Source organism: Emydura macquarii, unplaced genomic scaffold (genome assembly GCF_026122565.2).
Source record: "Emydura macquarii macquarii isolate MOO-44397 ecotype Brisbane River unplaced genomic scaffold, CSIRO-AGI_Emac_v2 contig_2897, whole genome shotgun sequence".
Taxonomy (NCBI): Eukaryota; Metazoa; Chordata; order Testudines; family Chelidae; genus Emydura; species Emydura macquarii.
This window is the reverse complement of record NW_027133034.1, coordinates 7,077,737-7,096,222: the sequence shown is the minus strand read 5'-3', so window position 1 is coordinate 7,096,222 and position 18,486 is coordinate 7,077,737. Positions and strand designations below refer to the sequence as shown.

General features: G+C 38.0%; 1 long non-coding RNA gene across 1 annotated transcript; it reads left to right on the top strand.

Moving 5' to 3' along the window:
* Positions 1-1,932: 1,932 nt before the first annotated feature.
* On the top strand, positions 1,933-14,721 carry LOC137166666 (uncharacterized). Its single transcript, XR_010923758.1, has 3 exons — positions 1,933-2,041; positions 10,908-10,974; positions 14,573-14,721. It is a non-coding gene; the product is annotated as an uncharacterized lncRNA (long non-coding RNA).
* Positions 14,722-18,486: the final 3,765 nt, after the last annotated feature.

Genomic DNA, 18,486 nt, shown 5'->3' with positions numbered 1-18,486 from the left:
TGATTCGGGTGAACATGTCCTGATCAAACAGCAGGGGAAATGAAAAATAAATGCTCTCATTTTACACCAAACAACCCAGGAACCACATTTTAGGGCCCTGATGAAGCAGAGGTGGGAACAACACTGAGGGGAAATATTTTATGGTCAGGGAGAATCCCATAAAATTAAACCATCCACTACATGCCATTTCAGTCGTGAAATGGCTATTATTTGGAAAAGCGACTATTTACTTACATGGATTTGATATCTGAGGAAAACTAACTGACTCATTAGTATTGTGGGAGCAGTGTTCCAATGCAGGTTTCCCTCCAAAATGGAACATTGTGTTGCAAGAAGGAAAGTCTGTCCAGACCTGCCTTCACTATGCCAAAGCATACTAGTCCATCCTCACTTTCCTGTCCCTACCCACATACTCTTAACCTACCAGCTTCTCTGGATTCTGAATGGTATATCTATATACACATCTACTACACAAACACAGCACAGGAGAAATCACCATAGTTGTGTCATGTTGGAAGTTAGGTATTACAGTGCCTTAATGCATTTGCCTTTTGTTATGCGAGAAGAGTTAAGAATCACAGAATGCCACTTTCTTCGAATGCTGAACCAGGAATTTTAATAGACTAAAATATATTTATAAAACAATATTATCCCTAATGCTGCTTTCACTCTGTATCAGCTTCTCTGTTAAGCCTCTGCCTAAAAACTCCTTCACCCCTATTCCTGACAGTCTTCAGATTTTACAAACCTGTTCACATATCCTCATACCATTCACTTCCAAAGCCCTGAATTCAAATTTTGGCTTGGGTCACAAGTAAAAATGAACTTAATAGATTCCTCCTAGTCCTTGGTGGGCATTTGCCCCTATCAGACAGTTGGTAGTCCCTGTTCGAGAAAGCTGAAGACAGCTGTTTAATATACTTGTGGAAGATGTTTGGATACCAAGGTGATGGTGCAGTATACCAGAATTAAATTGAATAAAATAGAAACAGCTGGATTTTTTAAGTCAAGAATGAGGTATATTGGCGGAACTGTGTGAAAAAGCTTAGACTTATAGGCTGTAAGGCCAGAAGGGACCATCATGATCTCCTGCACATCACAGGCCTCACCCACCCACTCCTATAATAGGCCGTAACCTCTGGCTGGGTTACTGACGTCCTCATATCTTGATGTAAAGACTTCAAGTTGTAGAGACTCCACCATTTACTTTAGTTCAAACAAGCAAGTGGTCCATGTCCCATGCTGCAGAGGAAGGTGAAAAAACCCCATTGGCTCTTCAGAAATAATCATTAATACTACTATTATGAATAAAAATAATAGCCCTGCTTGAGAAGTACACTTTTTAATGCCTTCAGATTAGAGCATACAAAAGCATTTGGGGCCTTCCAGGTACTGTCCAACATTAGCACCAGTGCAGAGCCAAACCACCATAACCAGAGCTCCAGGAGACATTGTGCCTGTTGCCATTGTGCTTTATGGAACTCCCTGCGTTCCATAAGGCTGTGCTGCCTTTTAGGAGTGTGCACTGTCCATTCCCCTAATCAACAAACCTGCTCAATGGTCAGTGTGGAGCCAGGGCCAAGGCCATTGATGGTAAACTGCTGGCATTCCACTGCGTGTGAGGACTGATGTTTTTCCCAGCCTGTGCATGGGAGAGCTCCCTGCACCCTTTTCTATATATAGAACACTGGCCTATATGGAAATGATAGCACATAGACTTTTCATATTCATGTTTTCTAAAGATATAGGCCCAAATCCTAAATTTTGCTGTCTTGTTTAATTATACATGAATGGTTGCACCTGGAAAGTTCTTGACTGTTCAGTTCTGAAACTTCCCATTGTTTACTCATGACTTCCTATCTTTGAATCCAGAATTTAAAAGACTTCATGTGCCTGAAACTGATTATTGGTTTTCTGTTTATTACAGGGAAACCACACACACATGCATTCAGGCAACAGACACTCCCTGTCTTCTAAAGTTGGAAATCCTCCATCTCCAAGAAATTGGTTTCCTGGCATTGGAGAAGCAGAATTTTCAAAGGTCAATATTCTTGAAATGTTTTTTAATGACATCTGTAGCTTAGAAGCAGTTACCTCCCATAGAAGAAAAAAAAATCATCCAAAAAGTAGTAATCTTCGTTAGTCATGAACAGCACTGTCAGAAAATTAAAAACAAATAAAACAGCTCAACACCCAGTAGCAGCAGAATAGTATGAGGCCAATGACCTTTTACAGTCCTTTGAACATTGACCCACTCTGACAAACACATTCTGGTTTGCCAGATAATTTACTAAGGTGAAAGGCAAGAAATGTCTTTCCCAAATATTATGGCAAGCAGCGTTACCAGCTCTGTTGAACGGACAGGAAATTAACATGTACACTCGCCAACCTTATGTGAATAAACCTGCTGCCTGTCAGCTTGCATTCCTGTACATGGGAGGTAGCAGCTGGGGCAGCTGCTGGTACACACTGTATGACAGCACCCTCTCTAGAGGCCTGATATTATTACAACCTGCACCTCTCCTCATGTTGAATTAACTTGTTCTGACTGTGTGACAGTTCTGATGACTACACAGTCTGATGCAAGTAGCTCGGGTCACATGCTGCTGCATGCATGGACTGTCACTAACTGTGCCACTAAAACCAGACAAAACCTTGTCAAGGGAGATAAACTCCTCTAGAGAGAAAGGTAAGTGACTCAACTCAGGCACAGCTTGTGAGGATTTTGTTCAGTTCAAGGACAGTATCCACTGACAGGAGAACTGGATGTAGTCAGGAAGACAGAGAGAGAGAGAGAGAGAGATACAGAGAGAGAGAGGGGTGGGAGAGAGAGACACTTTACAAAGATGCCAAAGCAAAAGCAGAAAGGCTGTCAGGGGCTCACTGTCAACATTTTCACAATAAAGAGACCAAGAAAATAAACCTTCCAATACTCCTCTGCAAATGTCTTACAAGAAATATGTCCCCACTGTATAAAGAGATCTGCACTCTGGTTCTGCACTGAAATTAAGCAGATTCACATAGGTTTCTACAGAGACATATTCTATTACCATTCCCACCTGCTGGAGTTCAACCAGCCCCAGTCCTATCTGACACCAGCGTTCATGGCACTGGCTGTATACCTGTCAAACCCAAGTAAGAAAATGTTGAACATAACTTTGTTGTTCTCCTTCATACAGTCACACAAGTCTTGATTCAAAACCTGTCTCACTGTTGTGACTGATGGTGCCTGAATGCCATGATGTGCTGCCAATATTTTCACAGAGGCTCCCACAAAATTTCCCCCCCTTAGCTTGCAATGAACCCCATACAGAGGAGATAGAGGGATGAATCTATTTTCCTATTTAAACAGAAATATCTATGATAACCAAGGATGGAGGCAGTATAACATGGCAATCAAAATTATAGTAAGTTTCCTTGTCGGAAAAGTTTATGCTTTGTTCCTGGAAAACATCTGGGCCCAGATCCATCAGTAAACTCTGGCTGATTTACACTGTTCCAGTGACACAAAATAGCTCTTAACCCAGTTTAAATAGTTTGTCCTTGTGCTATTTTACATTTTTATTAATGACCCAAAAAAATGGTAAAATCATCACTGAAAAAGTTTTCAGATAAGACAAAAATTGGGGGAGTGGTAAATAATGAAGGGGATAGGTCACTGCTACAGAGTGATCTGAATCACTTGGCAAACTGGGCTTAAGCAAACCATATGCATTTTAATGTGACTAAATGTAAAGGTACATATCTAGGACAAAGAAGATAGGTCGTAATTACAGTATAGGGAACTCTATCCTAGGGAAAAAATTGAAAAAAAAATTGGGGGGCTGTGGTGGATAAGTAGCTGACCATGAGCTCCTGATCCTGGGATTCATAAAAACAGGGTAATCTTTAGTAAAGTAGAGAGGTTTTTTACAACTGTATTTGGCATTGATGAGACTGCAACTGAAATACTATGTCCAGTTCTGGTGTCTACAATTCAAGAAGGATGTTGATATACTGGAGAGGGTTCAGAGAACAGCCAGGAGAATGATTAAAGGATTAGAAAACATGTCTTGAAATAATAGACTGAAGGAGCTTGATCTATTTAACTTAACAAAAAGAAGGTTAAGAGGGTGACTTGATTACAGTCGATAAGTACCTACATAGGGAAAAAATATTTAATAATGAGCTCTTCGATCTAGCAAAGAAAGGTATAACACAATCCCATGGCTGGAAGTTGAAGCTACACAAATTCAGACTGGAAATAAGGCATACATTTTTAACAGTGAAAATAATTAACCGTTGGAACTATTTACCAAGTTTCATGGTGGATTCTCCATCACTGACAATTTTTACATCAAGATTGGATGTTTTTCTAAAAGATCTGCTCTAGGAATTATTTTGGGGAAGTTGTGTTATGTAGGAGGTCAGACTAGATGACCACAATGGTTCCTTCTGGCCTTGGACTCTATGAACCTTAACTGACCAGGTATATCTGTGTTTTTGGAGCAGCGCAAAGCAGCCACACTGTACCTGTGAGTCTGGCCCACTGAGTATATTGATAGTATAGTGGGGGTTCAACATGAGTGAGTAGGAGGTGAAGATCTTTGAGAAAATACTTGCAATGTTGGGCAAAAACTTTTGCTTTGCTGAATATTTTGATGAACACCAAGATTAAATGTCATAGGACTAGAAGGGAACTTCTGGGTCATCAGGTCCAGTCCCTTGCTACCCCTTCATATAAACTCATTCGTAAATTTTATCAAGCTTCATTTTAAAACTATTTGTGTTGTTTGCCCCCACTACTTCTAGTGGAGGCCATTCCAGGACCTCACCCATCTCTGGTGGTTAGAAATCTTCTTCTAATTTCCAGACTAAATTTATTCATTCCCAATTTATACCCATTTATTCTTGTGCCAACACTGTTATTTAGCTTAAATAGCTCTTTACCCTCTCCGATGTTTACACCCTGATGTATTTATAGAGAGCAGTCATCTCCTCGCTTACTCTTCTTTTGCGAGGCTAAACAAAACATGCTCTTTAAGGCCAGGTCTACACCATAAACTTACATCGGTATAAGTACATCGTTCAGTGGTGTGAAAAATCCACACCCCTGAGCGATGCAGTTATACCAACCTAAGCCCCGGTGTAGATAGCGCTATGTCGATGGGAGGGCTTCTCCCATCAACATAGATACCACCTCTTGTAGAGTTTGATTACCTACACCGATGGGAGAAGCTCTTCTGCCAGTGTAGTTGTGTCTTCACTAAAGAGCTACAGCAACACAGCTGCACCGCTGCAGCATTTTAAGTGTAGCTTGGCCATTAGTCTCTTCTTGTAAGATAGGCTCCTCACTCCCATGATCATCAAAGTAACCTTTGGCAGCGGTGATTGAAGAGTATCCCAAGAGGAGATGACGTCTATTAGGCCTTGTTTTCATTACCAAAAAAAAGGTGTGTTTTAACACATGCTAGCTAACATATATAAACTATAATCCTATATATATATTTATATATCCTATATATATATATATCCTATATATATCCTATATATATCTATATATATATCCTATATATATCCTATATAAACTATAATATAAACTATATATCCCACTATAAACAAAGCAAGTTGCAATCTTAACATGTGTTAGCTGATCAAGAGAAACCAGGGGCTCTCCCTTGTGGTTTTGTGACTGTTTTAACTATAGAAATGACAGGGACTACATAGCTCAGAGAACTGGTTACCAGAGATTAATTCTTTTACATCTAGGTTTCCAGCTCAAATCTCTCCTAGGGCGGTAGTGACCAAAAGTCACTGTAATCCAATGGCTTTTTGTGTTCTATTCCTATGTGAAATCAATTATTGGTCTTAGTCCAAAAAACAGCATACTACAATTGGCACTAATTAGCACACATTTTGGCAGCCCCAGGTGATAAGTCAAGGGCTGAATGAGTTGCTGACTCTGAATCTCCTTCTTAAAGGTAGTCTTTTCAAGTCGCTGTTGGCAGACTAGTATGGGGAGGTTGCTTTGCTTTGCTTCTGTCCATGCTGTACCTTTTCTGTGAGCACTAGAAACGGAAGACTTTAGTTTCTATTAGGTCATGTTTCAAAAGCTTTACCTTTTCAGTAAGGGAAAAGCAAGTTGTGGTTGAACAGACTAAAAACCTCTTTCTGCCTAGGGTTAAGACTTGGAAGATAACAGATTTGGTATCTGAAATTTTATATTCCTGTCACATCACTGTGTGAAATATCTTTTTCTTAGCCAGTACTCTTTTTAAACTTTAAAGATAAGCAACCCAAACCTTCATTTTTTCCCTTCACTATCATCTAACAACCTAAAGCATGTCGAAGATAATAATCTGCTTTTTAGTAGAAATGGCCCTAAACCAACTTCCTACATCCAAACATCCCTAAACTTCAAAGAAGTTTCCCAGTCATTGCCCCACTGTGAAGCAGGGACTTGAACATAGGTCTTCTATATTAGCGTCCTAACTACCAGGCTATGGGGAACTGGGGGAAAGGGGACTTTCTCAATATCTGCTGGTGAAGCTGTTCCAGTTTGTATCACTAATTAAATATTCAGAGGGAGAATGACTCTAGAGCCAGGTGGTTAGGGCACTCACCTGTGAAGGGGGACACCTGGATTCCAGTCCTTGCTCCAATGAAGATTTAATTATTCATACAAAGTGTTACAGGCTTCAGCAGGAGAGAATGACAGATACCCACCCCAGAATAGACAATAGCTTGGTGGTTAGGCATGTACCTGGCATATACAAGAATTGCATTCAAGTCCTTGCTTCAAAGTGGGGAGTTAAACCTGGTTTTCCCACATCCCAGGTAAGTGCCCTAATTATTAGATAAAAAGCGCACACCACCACCATCACCATCACCACCACCACTCAGAACCCCTCCCCCCCAGTTCTGTGACTGGCACCTAAGTCCCATTGTGAATGCAGCTCAAAAAAGTGAAAATTTTCATTTTAAAAGTGTGAACATTTTTTTCCTTTTTTTTAACTTAATTTTTTTTGGGGGGAGGGGGGGAGGTCAAAATTGATATTTTGTGAAGGTTTGTGAAATGTTTCCATCTAAATGAATCTGCATTTTTCAGGGGGGAAAGTCTCAGACAAAAAATTTTACTCAGCTCTATTTGTGATCCACCCTGTTTGTGGATTCATTAGGGATTTGTATGTTCCCAAGGGAATATATACAAATATTAATTTCCAGCAAACTAGCTGACTCAGTGAAATCATGCTCTTTTTTCCCCATCAGGTCTCTCACATTAAAAAAAAACATAATCTGCCAGTAGCTCATTCAGTTTTGGTCGGATATCAGCCTCCTTTTATACTAAAATTTCCCCTATCATTTTGGAAATATAGGGCTATACCTGCCTTCAGATACAAGTAAAGAGTTCCCATTAAAGCCGATGGGATATATGCATATCTAACTTGGAGCAAAACATGGCCTTCAATATATACTGTATGGTTGAAACTATTATCACTACTTTTGGTGTCAATAATTTATTCCTTTAAAGACAATTACAAGTAAACTGGGTACCTCTGATCTTTTCTAGTACTAAGTTAATATAATGTGAGTGGTCTGTGGGAGGCCTTTTAAATGCAATCTCTCTAAGGGGAAGATTAGCTCACAAATCCATCCATCTCTTACATTTTTGCTGACTGGGATTTGAGAATTGCTGCCTGCTGCCCTTCAGATTCAGTAATGACTTCTGATTTTAACTTCTGAGTGGAACAGCATCCCTGCCAGTGAGCAATGATCAATCTTATTATAATCATGATAATTTTGCTTCCAGCAGTCAATACAAGATTTAATTATTGTACAGCCATCACGTATAATGCTGATATTATGATAGAGCTCCATAATATGTTCTCTGAACCATGATTATCCCCCTACATTGATTTCGAGACAAAATTATACTGCTTGCGTTTTTTTTGCATTTGCAACTTTGGGCACTATTGTTGAATGAAGAAATTGAAAACTGTAGTGGTTATAGTGCATTATCTGAGATCTCAAGTATTATATGTTAGCCTTATAACAGAGAGAGTTCTGGGGGACTAATAATGAAGGTGCAATGCATTTGACTCAAGAAAAGCTTTACAAATCCGTTTCAAGAACAGGTAGTAACCTAAATACAGAGAAACAAAAAAAGGAAAAGTCATAGGGGTTATTTTCAATGGGCATTCCTACTACGAATAGTAATAATCCAAGAACAAATCAAACATCATTTTTATTGTCAGTATATATCTTTTTCTCCTTACTAATACTCTTTTTTTATACAGTAGGATCATAAACACATATATATCACTAAGAATCATCAAAGGTTCTTTTAGGTTGCCTTGTTTGTTTAACAATTTTTTTGCTTAATGCTTTCAGTTTATACTTTTCTAATTAGTTGTAGCAGTGATGCATTTTGGTGCTCAGGGAAGATGTCACCACTGGAAATTAAATTATTTGTATTCAATAACTACTAAACAAATACATCATAGGTAGTGCAAATTTTCCTATACTTCTTTGACATTTTTCTTCCATCCTGTTCTAGAAGAGATCGCCTTTGGGACTGAGAAGGTGGATCAGTCTCCAAGCCTCTATAATCTTTAGCCTTTCAGCTGATCCTGCTAATCATGGTTGCCAAATAATGTCACTTGTGATCACAGCTTTGTGATCTGGACACTTGTCTATTAGGACCTAGACCGAGATCATCAATTCATTTCAGCTAGGACAGTTAATGACTATTAAATACTATCCACCAGGGCTGTCTCTGAACTGGCAACCCTTACTGAAACAATCTATATCCTATTGTCAATTCCTTAAAATCTTGCTTCTCTCTTTGCTCCTCTCTTTTACTCTGTATGCCAAATAAGATATCTAGGACTGGAATTTTTTAAAAAAGTTAGATGTACAGATCTATGTGCATTTGTGAGCCTTATCTGTGCACACGATAATTACAATTGCATGCAAAAGCAAGGTAAATGTACATAGAAATATGTATAATTTTCCATTGACACAGGTGATTATCTGGATTTGCACATCCAGTCACAGTAATTTCATATTCAAATTTGCCACATAATTGCTTGTCAGATTTTTTAAATCAGTACCCTATTGAACTGATACTGGATCATTGTTAATACCTTGTTATAGGTCTCTACTGTAAAATGATAGAATGTGGATATGCTAAATAACAGGAGCCTAAATCTTACCCTCAATTCATGTGGAGGGAAGTCTACACCAGCAGTTGCTCTCCAGAGGGAGGTTTGTTAGCTGTCCTCCACTTAGTTCAGGGATCTTTATATGGAAATTCCAAATGGAGTTAATGCTGTTGGAAGCATAAGTTCCTCCAGAGTCCCCTCCATGGCTGCTACTGAACAGCAGCCTAAAGATACACCCAAGAAAAAGTACAGCTTCTGAAAGGGGAAACGGGCTAGCTGAACAGCCATCTCTGCAAACAAGGGTCGCTCCTGCCTCTGTAAATCTGATGGAGCATTTCTACCTAGTGAGGCCCTGGGTTACTTTGTCCCCGCAGCCACCTCCAAACAGGGCATCTTTTTGCCCTCTGCTCCCTCGACTTTGCAGGATATAATATAACCCCAGATAATGTTCTATATGTTGACTCAAATTCTCCTTCCCCAGAATTTTTCTGGAATGATGTCCTGACCCCAGATCCTCCAACATGAGGGAATACTTCCATGGCACACTCTAAGAGGATCCTCACAGAGGTTTCTGGCTATTCTGCTTCCACCAGCTGTTTTATTTCACTGACGGGTGACTTAGCCCAGGGTTAATTTTTTCTTGTTATCTCACTGTTCATCCAACAAGGCCCACTGTTAACCTGCAAATTGCTGGCAAGGTGCCCACAGCTGAGGTACTTTCATGGTCATTCATTTTATATATATTTACTGTACATAATGTGCGTACTGTAATTTACAGCATCTGTGCTAAAATCCACATTAACCTAATCAACGCTGTCTGTAATTCACATGCAAGTGCATTTTTTAATTATGTTTTGCAGCATGTGGTTTTATGATCATACACTATAAAACAATTAGCAACCCTATAAAAATAATACTTTTGACATTTTTACTCACAGTTAAAGACTCCTACAACATCTATGTTTTACTGGATTACATTATGTACTTAAATATTTCAGGATTCCCAGCAGTACATCTGAATCCAAAAAAACTTCTGTAATTTAATTATGTTTATTAATGAATTCTGTTGACTTTTATCAGCCCAAAGATTTATAATGAACTTTTGAATGTGAAAACTTCCTTTGTACAGATTAATCTGGTTCAGAATCTGGACTCAATAAGTCTCAGTAAATCAGTCTGAGAAAAATTATGCAAATTTAAGATCAATAAAGGAAGGTTTTTTTGTTTTGTTTTTTTTTTTAATAAGTAATTGCTAGATTGTTAAATGTTAGTGTAAAGAATTCCTGGCAGGAATTATGTAAATCAACTTTACAAAAAAGGAAAAGTGCACTAGAAAAAGACTCTAATGATAGACTGAACTGAATTTCTGTTTTCCCAGCGATTTGACTGCTCAACAACTAATAGTACAGTCTCAGTATAGTGAAATAAATGCATAAACAACTCCAGTTTGTCATTTTTGTTTGTGTTTGTGAAACCAGACTTTTGCTATCTCTCACCAAAATGAGGAAGGAGAAAATCTAACAACAAAAAACACACACACACACACTGCCCCAAAACAAGGATATATGTCATTATTTCCTGTATACTGTTACTACAGGGCATTCAATTCACTGCCACTTTGAGATATGGGGTAGGAAAAGGTTTGCTAACAAACACCAGTATATCTTGTACACATAGCAGAAAGAATAGGCATCAAGAGTTTTGCTCTTTTTCATAGTAATGGATCACATATTTTCAGAACCTTACATTGTTTTTGCTTTTTAGTAGCTGTATATCATGGAAGGAAGCAGACAAAGTCCACATCCTCCTGGGTTTTTACCCACACTCACAGGTAATGCATAAAATAGCCACATTTGTTTCCAGTCTGTTCTTTACTTTGAAGATGAAAAGAACAAAATGCAAAATTAATATATGTCAGTATTTTTTCTTTCTTTTAAAGTAAGAGGTGTGTGTATGTGGAAATGTAAGTAATTTAAGTTACATATATTTCATCTTGTTGGTTGGCAAGGAGAATGTCTTATGCTTACGTCAGCAACTAGCTGATTCCCAACATTATTTCTATCACATTCTCTCTCTCACTTTCTCTTTTTTATAAATAGCTTATCTGATAATGTTATAACCATTTCCTGTTGCATACCGGCTGAGAAAGCTTTCTCAAGCCCCAAGTGCCAATCAATAATAGTAAGTCTTAGTGATTCATAAAAATAAGACTGTCATCATTATTGTTCAATTATTGCTGTGTCTGTGGAAAGATTCTTCAAGAATTGGCAGTTTCTTCACTAATATTTATAATCTGCATTGAATGGTGCGCTAATGAATGAGTGGGTGTGCATTAGGCTGAAATGCAGTGGTATTTGATTTATACTGAGTCCAGATCTGATTGCTAATGTTAAATCTATTAAAGTGTCTCTTAGATCTGCCTTAATGTAGTCCCTTGTATACATCAGAGCTTAAACATAACGGTTTATTTAGCTTTTTTTTATTGGCTGAATATTTGTCTTCATTACATCATCCTGTGAATAATTTGAGTTATGATAGTTTAAAACACAGATCTTCAGTAAAATTACATTTTTAGAAAACCAGTAACTTCCAATTCTTCAGTACATGCGCAGAAAAAAAGATCAGTTTATTCTAAAAATGAAAAAAAAAATCAAACTGTTCAACTCTAGTTTACAAAACTAAGATGCGCACAGACAAAATACATATTTCAACTAGGGAAAAAAACAGTTTGCATGCACAAAAACAAGACACTATATTTGTCTAAGCTGTCACCTTTTGAATGTGTCCAAAGGGAAAATTCTTTTCTAGAGCTCAAAAATGCTTTTCCTTTAAAAAGCCCATAAGGCAAAAGTGTAAATAGGAACAGCAAAGCTTGAGAAGACTTAGGGGGGAATCACTAAGACCCATCTAAGATCAGGCATTTCACAGCAGTTCCGCAAAGGCCATTGAGCATTAAATACACAGGCTGACTACATCATGCTCCTTTAATCTACAAGAGTTTTCCATTCACAATACATGCAACCCCAGCCAAGTGCTGCCATGTTAATTTGGGGTATATTTCTGATGCTTCCCCCTACATGATACCAATTTTACGTAAAGACTTTAGTTCTGAATTGGCCTTTTTTCTGGGTCACTCTGATCTATATTTGGATTGTACTTTATTTCTGATGGTGATATTTCAGTCAATCTCTTGTCTCTGACTGCAATATAGAATCCATGCTAGCATAGGAATCCAGAACTTGCCAGTTTATGTGTAATCATTAGCACATAGGCACATGGCAGAAAAAGCCCTTCCTCTTAATTCTCATTGTCTGACATAAAAATATATGTGGACTACAGTGGCTTCAGATTCTCAGCCCTGCTATGACTTCTTTGCACCATTCCAGCAGTTTAAGGAGGCCATAAAGTCACCTTAACCAGCCTCCTGAGGATTCTTTCTGGGTAGGTGAAATCTCCAGGCAGTGCAGAGCCATCATAGTTACAGCCCCACTGCCTCCGGGGTGGGGAAGCTCCCATGCTATCCCTGCCCACTGAAATAGTCAGTAGGCAGCCGGTGCCACTTAAAGCGGCCACTTTCCAGTTGTGCTCAGGGGGGGGGATCTGAGCCACAGTGCTTCTCAGGCTCCTCCCAGAGCTGAGCTTATTCACCACCCCTTGCATAGAGTTGAGCCTAAATACAAAATAGAGCCCCTCGTGTACATGCTGCTTTATATAATAGTTAAGCAACTTATAATGCAATAATATAATTCCTTTCTGAGGTGCTGGAAACATCACAGTACATGAAACAGGAGCTCATATCACTAGAACCCCAACAGTTCAATCTCTCCCTATACACGTCTGCCAACATCCTTGCAATTTGGATCTCCAAACTCTTCCCCTGGCTATTCCATCTTAGGGAAGTTGGGCCAAAGAATGTGGTTGTTTGGTGATGGGTGATGACCTGTAACACCTCACCAATGCTTAGGAAGTTTCTCTTTAAATGATCTGATTGAGCCTGATTTGGCATCTTCTTTAAGGGCTATGATAAGACTTTCTATGTTAACTGCTATGCTCTGGGATTTTTTGAAATCCCTTTTTATTATTTATTATTAATTATTATTACTTATTTTGGCAAAGTGCTGGTTTCTTTGTAGAGGGGGAGGAGGGGTTGAATCTTCCTTTCTTGGCTGCAATGTGCTTTAGTGGCTCCCAGAATTAGAAGGCAAATAAAACTCACAAACAACATAGAATTATTACTTCAAACAGAAGAGACTACTTTCTGATGAATGCTGCTTCCAGACAGAACTACTGCAATCTGTCTCTTCGATAAGAGTCCAAATGGTACAAAATGCTGTGGCCTCTGCTTTGTGGCAATTTAGCAACTAGACGGCATGATAAGAACTGAATGTAGATCACCAAAGATGAGCTTTGGTCACACAAAGGGTATGCCTTAGATTCTAGGTATGTCCTGAAATCCCATTAAAGTTATATCTACTTAAAAAAATGTTGAGATCTAGCAGTATATTCATTTGGTTTCTGTGTATCTGTCACACAGAAGTTATACAAACATTTAATAATCTTAAAATCCATATAATGTAGGTGTGTGTAGTACAAAATCATTCTGTTTTTCTGCATTTGTTTTGATGCAAAACCTAACAGTAAAATATGAACATTTCAAAGTATTTAAACTGTTAATATGTTCCAGGGCTGATAGTAATTGAAAATTCTTGCCAAATGAGCAAAGTCCAGTTTGCAGTGGGCATATGTCCACATCACACATATACCCTGATAAATGGCAACAAGTGGCACCTTTGTTGACAGTCTAAAAAGTCAAGGCAGAATAGACATTTGAGAATGAATGACTTTCTCCCTTTTAGAGATTAGAATGAGATTATATGTTTTTAGAGGCTCAGCATTAAACTTGCAGGGTTTTTTAAGCCATCTTTGTGCCCTTCTAGTCCTGTGCTGCTCTGGGGGCTAGAACAGCCTCTGGAGTAATTTAAATGACCCTGGTGGCCTCTCTAACTTATGGCAGCCTCCTAGGGGCTGCCCTATGGGCTGCAAGTCTGCCTGAAATCTTTGCCAGTGTCTGCACCCCATGAACCCTCCCTGAGCCAAAACCAGGGCTTTTAGAATGTTTACCCATTCCAGCCTTTTGACACAGCTTAAAGAATAAGGATCTCACCCTATAGCTACGTAACATGAGTGAGCCACATTCGTAGAGCAATACTGAGAAGTTTGTACTACTGGTGTCTGTGTTGTACCTGTTCTTTGGTAAAAAAGACTTCATCACCTTGGAATCTGACACCTTTCACAAACACTAAAAATCCCCAAAACATTGCAAATGTGAGTAAGGAAAAGAATTAGAAAAAATCCACCCCAAACATCTCCCATTCTACTCAGCTGAGGCTCTACAAAACTTTAATTCTCTCTCTCTGTTTTATTTGCAGATTTGGACTGTTATTAGAACACAACATTTTGGCAAACAACATTTTGGCAACAATACCACTTTTAAATCTTTGGCTTGATGATGCAAGATTTTTAATTGCTTAATTTAATGTTTCTGCCAAAAGTTACATAAAGCTTTTCATTACTTTTGCCTATAGAATTGATAAGTTCTTGCATATTTTTTGTTTTCAGCTAGGAGGGCAATCGTATGGCATGGGAAAAAAAATGTGTGTATTGCTGCAAAATGATTGGGGACAGCACCTCCAAACCAAATCATTACACACTTAGAAGATTCATTTCTTCTCATTACTAGCAATAATTAGCATCCCTGTACACGGAACCTGACTTATCCTCTCACCCTCACAGATGGTACCTCTGGAAGAAGGTTCAGACAGTGTGGGCAACATGCTCCATCATGGTCTCTTTTGTATATGTTTTTAAAGAAATCAGTGATTTCAGTCTCCAAGGATTAAATAGGTTGGCATCTTTCATGGGAAAATTCACTGAGAATAAAAAAATATAAGAAAAGAATAGAAAAGATTTATACCTTTAGTAGAAGGCTTATGTCCCTCCAACCAATAATTAGATCTTCCTATATTAGGACAGTCCCCACTGACATAGTATCTGATTACTAGAGACATTTCGCTACATCTTTCACTATTGACCAGCTTAGGCAAACGTACTTGGGCTGGCTGTGCTAATCAGTAGTGTAAATGTACCACTCACGATGTAGTGTTTCTAGAAAAGACATTTTAGTGGCATCAATGTGAATTCAGGGGTGCAACTACAGTATAGAGGCATTACTTACAAGAATTTCAAGAAAGAATTTCAGCACAAGAAGTAGATATGTAGCATGCTGTAATCCTTTAATAAATGCATATGCTCTAGACAAGCGTATATTTACCTGCTTAAGGCTTGACCCAACTTTCAATAAAGACAATAAGAGTCTTTCCATTGACTTCAGTGGTAGTTAGAGCAGGACTTTAATTTTCTTTCTATTGCAAAAGAAAATATTTGGAGCCTGCAGTGAATAAAGATAAATTTCTGTTCTTATATTAACTGGAATACATAACACAGAAAGTTATCAAGGGCCAGATCCTCAGCTGGTGCAGCTTTATATTCTACCATTGACTTCATTGCGGCTAGGCCAATATATACCCCCCAAGGATCTGAACACACATCTTTAACAAGATTTCTTATCTCAAAATTGAGGCCATTATTAGAACAAGACTGAAGACAAGAAACAACAGATAAGCAAATAATTCCATTAAGAAAACTAAGATACACTCTAGAAGGCCAGTCTTCAATGATGAATATGCTTATTTTAGCATAATAACCATTCATAAATCTTCATTTTTCTGTAACAAGAGGGACTGGTTAATTTGTACAATAGTTACACCTCTAGGTCTGAGCAGGACAAAATTGGTGATTCATTTATTAAGGAACAAATCAAACTTATAGGACAAACCAAAACCAGACTTACAGAAATAAATGAGCTGTGACAATACACAGTATTTATCATGTTAAAAAGAAGCCTGACTTCCAGAACAATTTCAGTAATATGCTTTTCCTATTCATTTATTGTTATTCTACAGCATGCTTTAAAATAAATAGAGGTACCCATCCTTGCCTAAAGATACCGCTAAGATACCACAGTTTCTCTCTGTGCTTAGAAAAAGAGATAATTGCAATATCCCAAATACCATTTAAGATAATCATTGTCAAATGTAACTTTTTAATGATGAAGTTACATTGCACCATGCTGAAATTATATTTCAACTATATAGCTTCCTGGGAAAAGGAAGATATTTCATTATTTGTGCTACTTTCATGCCTGGGATTCACCTCAGTATTATTATGCCCATTATTCCTGACATTTAACTTCTAAAAGTGCTGTTTCTGGGAATGATATTGTGGAGTAGGTAAGATATTAGGAATGACATCCTAGTGACATACTAATAGATTGCAAGGTCATTTACTAACTTTACATCACCTGGGTGATATAACACCATGACAGTGGTACTGGACCCATTATGGTATATAAGGGAATTAATATATTTAGTTATTCATACCTAAAGGAAGTCCTCTTGCCTCCATTTTAAGAATTGCTAAATTACTCCCCAACATATGATTTGGGGTTTATGCTTGGTTTGGGGAATGACTTTGAACAGGAATACTATTTGAAGTTCATGTTTCAAAATTAGGCATTGTGTGCCTTGAGATGAATAGATGTTGGGCACATAATTTTACAAGAAATATGCAAAAGATGTCTCAAAAATCTTAAATAGTCATATTCACTGTTATTTTGTTTGCAGCAATATGTTTTATCACTGTTGTACAACTTATTCCTTTAATTTCCTTCCTTTTATAATTGTTGCCCTTACTTATTCCTTTAATAATTTAGTAAGCTGCCCACTAGATCTGGATAAATATTGATCAAAGTTGTCCATGAATATTATCTCAGAGTTATAAACAAATTAGATCTGAGTCCACACTCCTATTGTGTTTGCTTTTGATGTACCTTCAAACAAAGAGGCCTTGCCCTCACTTCAGTTACACCAATTTTACATGCGTGTTATTTAGGGTGACTAGATGTTCCGATTTTATAGGAACAGTCCCGACATTCAGGCATTTTTCTTATATAGGTGCCTATTACACCACACCTACCCACCCACCCACCCACACACCCTGTCCCAACCTCTCACACCTGCTATCTGGTCACCTTAGTGTAATTCTATTAGTGTTAATGGATTTAATGTATGTTAATATGTAATGTCCATGTTAATATGTGTATGAGTGGAGAAAGAGGCATAAGATCAAAATTATCAAACTTGGTACATAAAGTTAGGCAGCTAAAAAAAAGCAGCCTGATTTCCACAGGTACTGACGGACAACAGGGATTGACCTATGGGACCTTCAGAGAAAAGCTATCTACAGCTTGAGCTAAGGAGGCAGGCACCTCACCCAAGAACTGTAAGCAACTCGGCTCCTCTGTGAATCAGGCGTATAGAGGGACACGCACTGAGCACCCAAAATTTCCACTGAAGTCAATTGGAGCTGCATTGGCTCAGCACCACTGAAAACCAGAACATTTTAATATAGGTTCCTAAATATAGATTTTATGCCTAACTTTAGGCTCCTATTTTTCAAAATCTTGGTCTAAGATTTATGGCACACATGGGAGACCCAAAGCTGAAATGAACAGATGAAGGTAAAGTTTAATTTTAAATGGATTCCACTCAGGATTAACATTGCCTCTAAAATGACAAATATTTAAAAGAGTCATCAAGTGAGTTTACTGACAGGAATATTCACAGAAACAGCAAATTGTAAGCAAAGAATTCAGAATATTAGTGGCGAGCAGATTTCAGACTTGTAAGGGCACTGGAAACCTTATGAAGAATTGTAGCATCTTCCCAGTGGTATCATTCTTTTACACCTCACGCCAGGCAGATTCTTTGAATACGTACTCCGTAAACACAGAAAGGGATGCTATTAACTTAATGTTGTTCACAAATTGGAAGCAAAACATTGACTGAATGTGAAACTTTAAGATGCTTCTGAAGCTCTGTAATGTATGATAGAAGAAGTTTGACAGGCAACTTAACCCTACACAAACCAATGAAGTGGAAAACAAAAGCGATCCCAAACATGTTTAGAATGATTCATCTCACAGTTTCACTTTGAAATGGGGAACAAAAAATGGAAGCATTCCTATTTCGTATTGAAAGTAATCACTGTTTTATATCCCCCCCCGTGTTTACATAAAGAGAGCTGTTTATTTAGAATCCTTGGTGATAAGGACACCACAAGCTCATAACTTATTATATATTCTCTTTTCATTTTGTCTTTTTTGGGGGTGAGAATTATGTATATTTTATGATAACCCAAAATGACTTATACATAAAAAATACAG